Genomic DNA, 7106 nt, shown 5'->3' on the forward strand with positions numbered 1-7106 from the left:
ACTGTTTACCAAAGTAGTTGTACCATTTTATTTTCCCACTAGTGATGTATGAGTTCTGTTTGATCCATATCTTTGCCAACACTTGTTATTTATTTAAAAACATATAATTTTAGCTGTTTTATGGTGTAATTTGTTTTTCCATTTTTTTTTTTTTTTTTTTTTTTTGAGGGCCTCTCTCTATTGCCCAGGCTTGAGTGTAGTGGCACAATTGAGTGTAGTAGCTCACTGCAGCCTCAACTTCCTAGGCTCAAGCGATCTTTCCACCTCAGCCTCCCAAGTAGCGGTTAGAATCAAGGTTTCTTTCCATGTGGATATCCAATTGTTCCAGCATTATTTATTGACAAGATTATCCTTTCCTTCATTAAATTCCTTTGTCATCTTGGTGAAAAACCAATGTGTGCGTTTATTTCTAGGCTCTCTATCCTGTCTCTCTCTTTTTTTTTGAGATGGAGTCTTGCTGTGTCGCCTAGGCTGGAGTGTAGTGGCGTGATCTCGGCTCACTGCAACCTCTGCCTCCTGGGTTCAAGTGATTCTCCTGCCTTAGCCTCCTGAGTAGCTGGGATTACAGGCGTGTGCCACCACGCCCGGCTAATTTTTGTATTTTTAGTAGATATGGGGTTTTACCATGTTGGTCAGGCTGGTCTCGAACTCCTGACCTCGTGATCTGCCTGCGTCAGCCTCCCAAAGTGCTGAGATGAGAGGTGTGAGCCACCGCTCCTGGCACCTATCCCCTTTTAGTAAATCTTAACATCAGGTAGTTGTAAGACCTGCAACTTTGTTATTTTTCACAACTGTTTTGGCTATTTTAGGTCCTTTGTATTTCCACATACATTTTTAGAATCAACTTGTCAATTTTAACAACAACAACAACAAAACTCCTGGAATTTTGACTAGGATTGTATTGAACTTATAGATCAATTCGGGGAGAACTGGCATCTTAACAGTAATGATTCTTCCAATCTATGAACACAGTATATCTCTCCAACTTTTTAGGTCTTCTTTAATTTTTTGTAGTTTTCGGTGTTCTGGTCTTGTACCTGTTTTGTTAAATTAAAAAAATTCTCACTTTGGGAGGCTGAGGCAGGCAGATCACAAGGTCAGGAGTTCGAGACCAGGCTGGCCAAAATAGTGAAACCCCATCTCTACTAAAAATACAAAAAAATTAGCCGGGTGTAGTGGCACACACCTGTAGTCCCAGGTACTCGGGAGTCTGAGGCAGAAGAATCGTTTGAACCCAGGAGGCGGAGGTTGCAGTGAGCTGAGATTGTCCCATTGCACTCCAACCTGGGCAACAAGAGCAAAACTCTTGTCTCAAAAAAAAAAAAAAAATTCCATTGTAAAAGAAAAAAAAATTCAATTGTAAATTCCAGTTTTTTCAGTGTCAACATCCAGTTGTTTATGTCCAGAAAATAAAAATACAATTGAGTTTTGTATACTGACTTTGAATTCTGTGACCTTGCCAAACTCATGATTTCCAGTAGCTTTTTGAGGGGTAGATTCCTTAAGATATTCCACATGTACAATCAGGCCATCTTTGAATAGAGCCATTTTGTTTGCTTTTTATTTCTTTGCCTTACTGTGTATCCTTGCCTTGTTCTTGATCCACAGGGGGAAGCATTCGGTCTTTGCAAGTGTCAGGTTAGCTGTTTTTTGGAGATGCCTTTATCATACTGAGGAAGTTCCCTCTTTTTCTAGTTGCTGAGAGTTGAATAGGTGATGAATCTGTTGATCACTTGGGGCCATATGACTTGCTCTGGCCAGAGAAATGTGAAGGAAGTCATAGACATCTCTTCTAGGTAGGTGCTTGAAGAGCCAGTGTAGGATTTGCTACGTTGTCCTCCCACTGCCACTTCTGCTGTGATGAAGCATTGGGCATCAGTGCGAACAAGAAAGGGATTGTTGTTGGGGTAAGCCATGAGGTTCTGGAGCTGTTTGTTAATGTATTACAGTCAAAGGAGAAGGTTCTTGCCCGCAGGACAAACTCCTTGTCTTCATGGAGCTTACATTGTAGTGCAAGTGGGGCAGACAAATACACATAATGTCAGGTAGAGATTAGTGTAATAAAGAAAAGCAAGATCTGAGGCTCCAGCACGTTTTAGCTTTAGATAGGGTTTTTGTGGAGGGCCTCCTTAAATGAGGCAGCAGTTGGCCTGAGAGCTGAATGAAGTGAGGGAGGAGCCATGAGGTGTCTGGGTAAGGAAGGGTCTTCCAGGTACAGGAACAGCTATGCACAGCCCTAAGACAGGAACTCCAGACTCTCCTGGACAGGGAGGGTGTCACAACGGTGTCCTCCAAGCAAAAAGAGAAGGGCACATTCACCCAGTGACTCCTGTGGTTTAAGCCAGGGCTAGGCCACAAAGGGCCGCTGCTGTGTGTTAGGCAGAAGATGACTAGTTGGCCATGGCCTGGCCAGACCGCTCCAATGTCAGCGTTCTTCAGCTCCTGGGATTTCGAGCCATGGGGCAGGGGGCAAAGAGGAAAGAGGGAGTACGTGAATGTCCTGACATTCTGGCATAGGGGCTTTCTTTGAGAAAAATAATTTGACTGAACTTGAATTTGTGAGATAGCTCATGACCATTACTTTCCTGAGTTATTCTCTACCTTCAAACTCACCAACAGCTTCTACTGAGGAAGAAGTCTATACTCAACTCTGCTGTCTAGTTCACCTCCTGTCTTCCCTCTCCCCTTACAGAACCTTGCTCTAGTCGCCCCAGATTTCTTTCAGTTCCTTCACAAAGTGACACTTTCTCTGGGCTATTGGAAAGGCTGTTCCTTCTCCTGAGAACACTCTTCCTGCTTTCTCCTGGCTAACAGCTCTCAGGGCTCAACTTAAATGACAGTCCTCCTGGAAGCCTTCCCAGACAAAAGCCTGGGTGCTTCTGTCAAATGCCACCTTAGCACTTTCCTCCTAATAGCACTAATCACACTGTCTTGTAGCTTTAAAAAATTATCAAATAATTCAGACACCCAAAGAAGTGTAAAAAATAATACAGGATGCACCCTATCACCCAGCTTAAGCAATGAAACACTGTCAGTGAAGCCCTTAAGGTTCTCCTCCCTTTCTGCTCTCAACCCTTACCGGAATTTAGTGTTTATCTTTTTTTTTTTTTTTTTTGAGACAGAGTCTTGCTGGGTTGCCCAGGCTGGAGTGCAGTGGCCTGATCTCAGCTCACTGCAAGCTCCGCCTCCCGGGTTTATGCCATTCTCCTGCCTCAGCCTCCCGAGTAGCTGGGACTACAGGCGCCCGCCACCTCGCCCGGCTAATTTTTTGTATTTTTTAGTAGAGATGGGTTAGCCAGGATGGTCTCGATCTCCTGACTTTGTGATCCGCCCGTAATGTTTATCTTTTTGAGACAGCCAGGTGGGAAGGGGTCCCCAGAGAAACTCCAACTGGCTTGCACACTGGTGTGCTTTGCATGTCTGTGTGGTTTGCAGGGAACTTCACTGCAGGCCTCCATCTTGTTTTACAGTCTGGGGGCATGGCTTGTAACTCCCTGGTAAGGCTTTGTTTAGCAATCCTGCCTTAGGGAATGAGTTCCTTTCTGGTTTGATAGCTGCATGTTTTCCTAGCCCTGTCTCTTAAAGGATCCCACCCAGTGACTGGGGTTTCTTCTGCCCGTCTGTGTAACTATATATATATATATGTTGTGTATGATGTCTGTAAAAAGAGCTCTAATTAATCTGGCCTAAAGAAAGACAAGCGCTTATTTTTTTTAAAGAGAAAATAAAAGCTGTGGTACCTTCAGTTTATGTGACTTTAGTCTTTGAGAAATAAAAACAGCTTTAAAGATTATTGGTACAAAGCAGATGCCATCAAAATGTAAATAGGTGGACTAAATTATGCAGGTCAGATGCAAGGTTTGCTAAGTGTTTAAGGTTATAAACTGCTTTTGGGGTTTTGAGAACTATTTGACTTGCTGGCTTCATAATTATTAAGGCCTGGGAACATATGGAACTAACCATTCCCTTAATTATGCTAGGAGTCAAACCTTGGCTGCATCTAGCACACAAAACAACTTACCAAGTTTTACATTTAAATTAAAAACTGCTAGGAGTTACTGTTTTAACATGTAATCGAGACTACTGGAAATAGATTTATATGCGAGGTGTGTTAAGAACAGTAAAAAAAATTTTTTTTCTAAATTTTGAGACAGTCTTGCTCTGTCGCCCAGGCTAGAGTGCAGTGGCATGATCTCGGCTCACTAAATCCTCTGCCTCCTGAGTTCAAGCTGTTTTCCTGCCTCAGCCTCCCAAGTAGCTGGGATTATAGGCATGTGCCACCATGTCCGGCTAATTTTTGTATTTTTAGTAGAGATGGGGTTTCACCATGTTGGCCAGGTTGGTCCCTAACTCCTGACCTTGTGATCCACCCGCCTCAGCCTCCCAAAGTGCTTGGGATTACAGGCATGAGCCACCATGCCCAGCCAAATGTGTTTTTTTGTAAAAGGTTATAAGAAAGCATGGAAATGTAAATTTTTGCCTAGGGTTAAAGGATTGTTTTAAATTAGATAGGATGAAGTTGCAGGTTCAAACAAGTGGTGGAAGCATTGTGGAAATTAATCTTGCAAAGGGGTTCTCTATGTGAACATATTGACTAAATTTCAAAAGGGTATTATATGATTTTTCTGTAAATTGAGCATTGAAATAAAAGCACAACAAGGTATTCCTAAGGCAGTAATCTGCTCTTTGGCAAAATTTGTAAAGGGTTATAAAGGTTTTTGCTTCTTTAAAATTTCTGAGTCATCATTTTGGCAAAATAAATAACTTATGGTAATCTGGAATCGTGTTTCATAACATAAAGTGCTTTAAACCTCGAACATATTTAACAGCCTTCCCAAAATCAAACTTCAGTTTCAAAATTGTCTTTCCTGATGTTTGGCTTTTTGGATGGTTTAGAGTGCTCCTGGAATATCAAAAAAATAGGTAAATAGGATCATTTGACATGTTTAGGTACATGGGATTGCCAAAATGATGTTTAGTTTTCTTTAGGTTATATTTTTGTGAATAATGCTAATGTATGTTCCAAAATTGTATGGGATTTCTAAAATTCTAATTAAGTATATGCTATCAACCATAATTAAGGTTGTTAATGTTAAGTTATTGTAAACTACAGAGATAGCCAAACTTCTTTGTCAATTGTGTTTCTAACTGCAACTAACCTGGACATTTTGCTATTCACAGACAATTGTTGTCTGATTTTAATCATTTTCAAAAGATAGTTTATAATAAACAATAGGACTCTGGCAGGTACTCTCAAATACAGGTTTCTGATAACTTTGGAGATTGTCACGTTGGAATAAAGGAAAATGTACAGGACTCATAAAGAGCTGAAGTGTTCACGAATATCAAGCAAAACAAGAACTAAATGGACTGAACTCAAAGCTGAAGCAACCTTTTTGACTTTTGCTGGGAATATTGCTGATCCTTGTTTTGTTTTTCAGAGTCAGGGAAACTTATTTTAAACTATTTATGGTCTTTAATAATTGAGTGAGGTATACTCCTGTGAACAAGATTTAGAGCATGCTTGTTTCTCTTTGCCTGTTCTTTTTTTGTGGACAGTCTTGCTCTTTTGCCCAGGCTGGACTACGGTGGAGGGATCTTGGCTCACTACAACCTCCGCCTCCCCAGCTCAAGCGATTCTCCTGCAGCAGCCTCCTGAGTAGCTGGGACTACAGGTGGGGGCCACCATGCCCAGGTAGTTTTTGTATTTTTAGTAGAGATGGTGTCTACTATGTTGTCCAGCCTGGTCTCGAACTCCCGACCTCAAGTGATCTGCCCGCCTTGGCCTCCCAAAGTGTTGGGATTAGCCGTGAGCCACTGTGCCCGGCCTGGTTCCTCCAGAATCTGGAAACTATCTGTGAGTATTCTTAACTTATGGCAATATAGTTGTTTGGATTGGTGCGATAAGAATCCGTTTATCTTTTGTAACAAGACACAATTGGAAAAACTGGTTATTTTCCCAAGGCTTTGACTGGAAGGCTATGCTTCTGTTTAAAGAGTCAGTCTCGACTTGCAGAGCCAATAAAAGCCCAGTGGGGAAACTGGCCTAATACTCTTGTCTACACAGTCCCTGTACAGGGTTCCTGATCTGTGGTCAGTAAAGAATGTCACTTTCTAATGGGTCCCGGAGCTCCAAGTTTATCTTGGGACCTTAAGAGGAGAGGATTACCCAACCCAAGGCGTATTGTGGGACCTTAAGAGGAGAGGACTAGCCCAGCTCATGGCTGGGCTTGGCTTTATCTTACCTGAGATTCCTTGTGGAACAGAGTTCCATCAAAGCCAGTTCAAAAGGCCTTTGTAGAAATAATTATTCTTGCTGCACTTTATGTAAATAATCAGGCCAAGTGTAAGACTGAAGTCTATTTTGCAAATAACTGAGTCCTATCATAATTTCTTTCTTTCTTTTTTTTAAACAATGAGGACTGGAGAGAAATTATGTTCCAAAACTTATACATTTATCATTCAATTGTAAACTCAGTTGTTTTTAAGTTTTTGCCTACATTTTTAGGCTAACCCTGCTTGTGAACCAACCAGCAATCTCCAGCTACAGCTCAGAAAGAACAAGAGGGATGGGTAATGTAAAAAAAATCTGGATTAGTATTCTAGTTATAAGTAATTATACTGCAAATTCTGCCAGGCAGTGATAATAAATAGGGTGCCCATCATCCAGAGGTTTCCTTTTGGGAAAGTAAGACCAAGGGAGCTAACCAAAGCCAAGCACCATGCACCCAAATCCTAGCAAGCATAACTATAGCCACCAGTTATCTGGGTGTGTCACAAGACATCCTTTTCTCTCCCTTGTTGCAGGAGTCAGTTCCACAGTTTTTCCTTAGCATTGGCTTATGAGAAGGAGCCCATGCAACCCCCCAACCCCTGAGCATAAGGGAGGTCTAAGGAATTCCAAGATTTCTGATGCAGGCCGCTTTGGCACCCATGGTAGCACTTGCCAAGGTTGCCAGGACTTGGGGATGCAAGGATGGAAGAGGACACTATTCCTTCTGTCCCTCACGTACCCCAGGTATCTGCCAGGAAGAGAAGGGAACCAGGGATGCCTGCTCCCTTCTTTCTATATGGGTAGCCATTTATCTTCAGTCTGCACCACTTTC

Source organism: Colobus angolensis, unplaced genomic scaffold, assembly GCF_000951035.1.
Source record: "Colobus angolensis palliatus isolate OR3802 unplaced genomic scaffold, Cang.pa_1.0 Scaffold433, whole genome shotgun sequence".
Lineage (NCBI taxonomy): Eukaryota > Metazoa > Chordata > Mammalia > Primates > Cercopithecidae > Colobus > Colobus angolensis.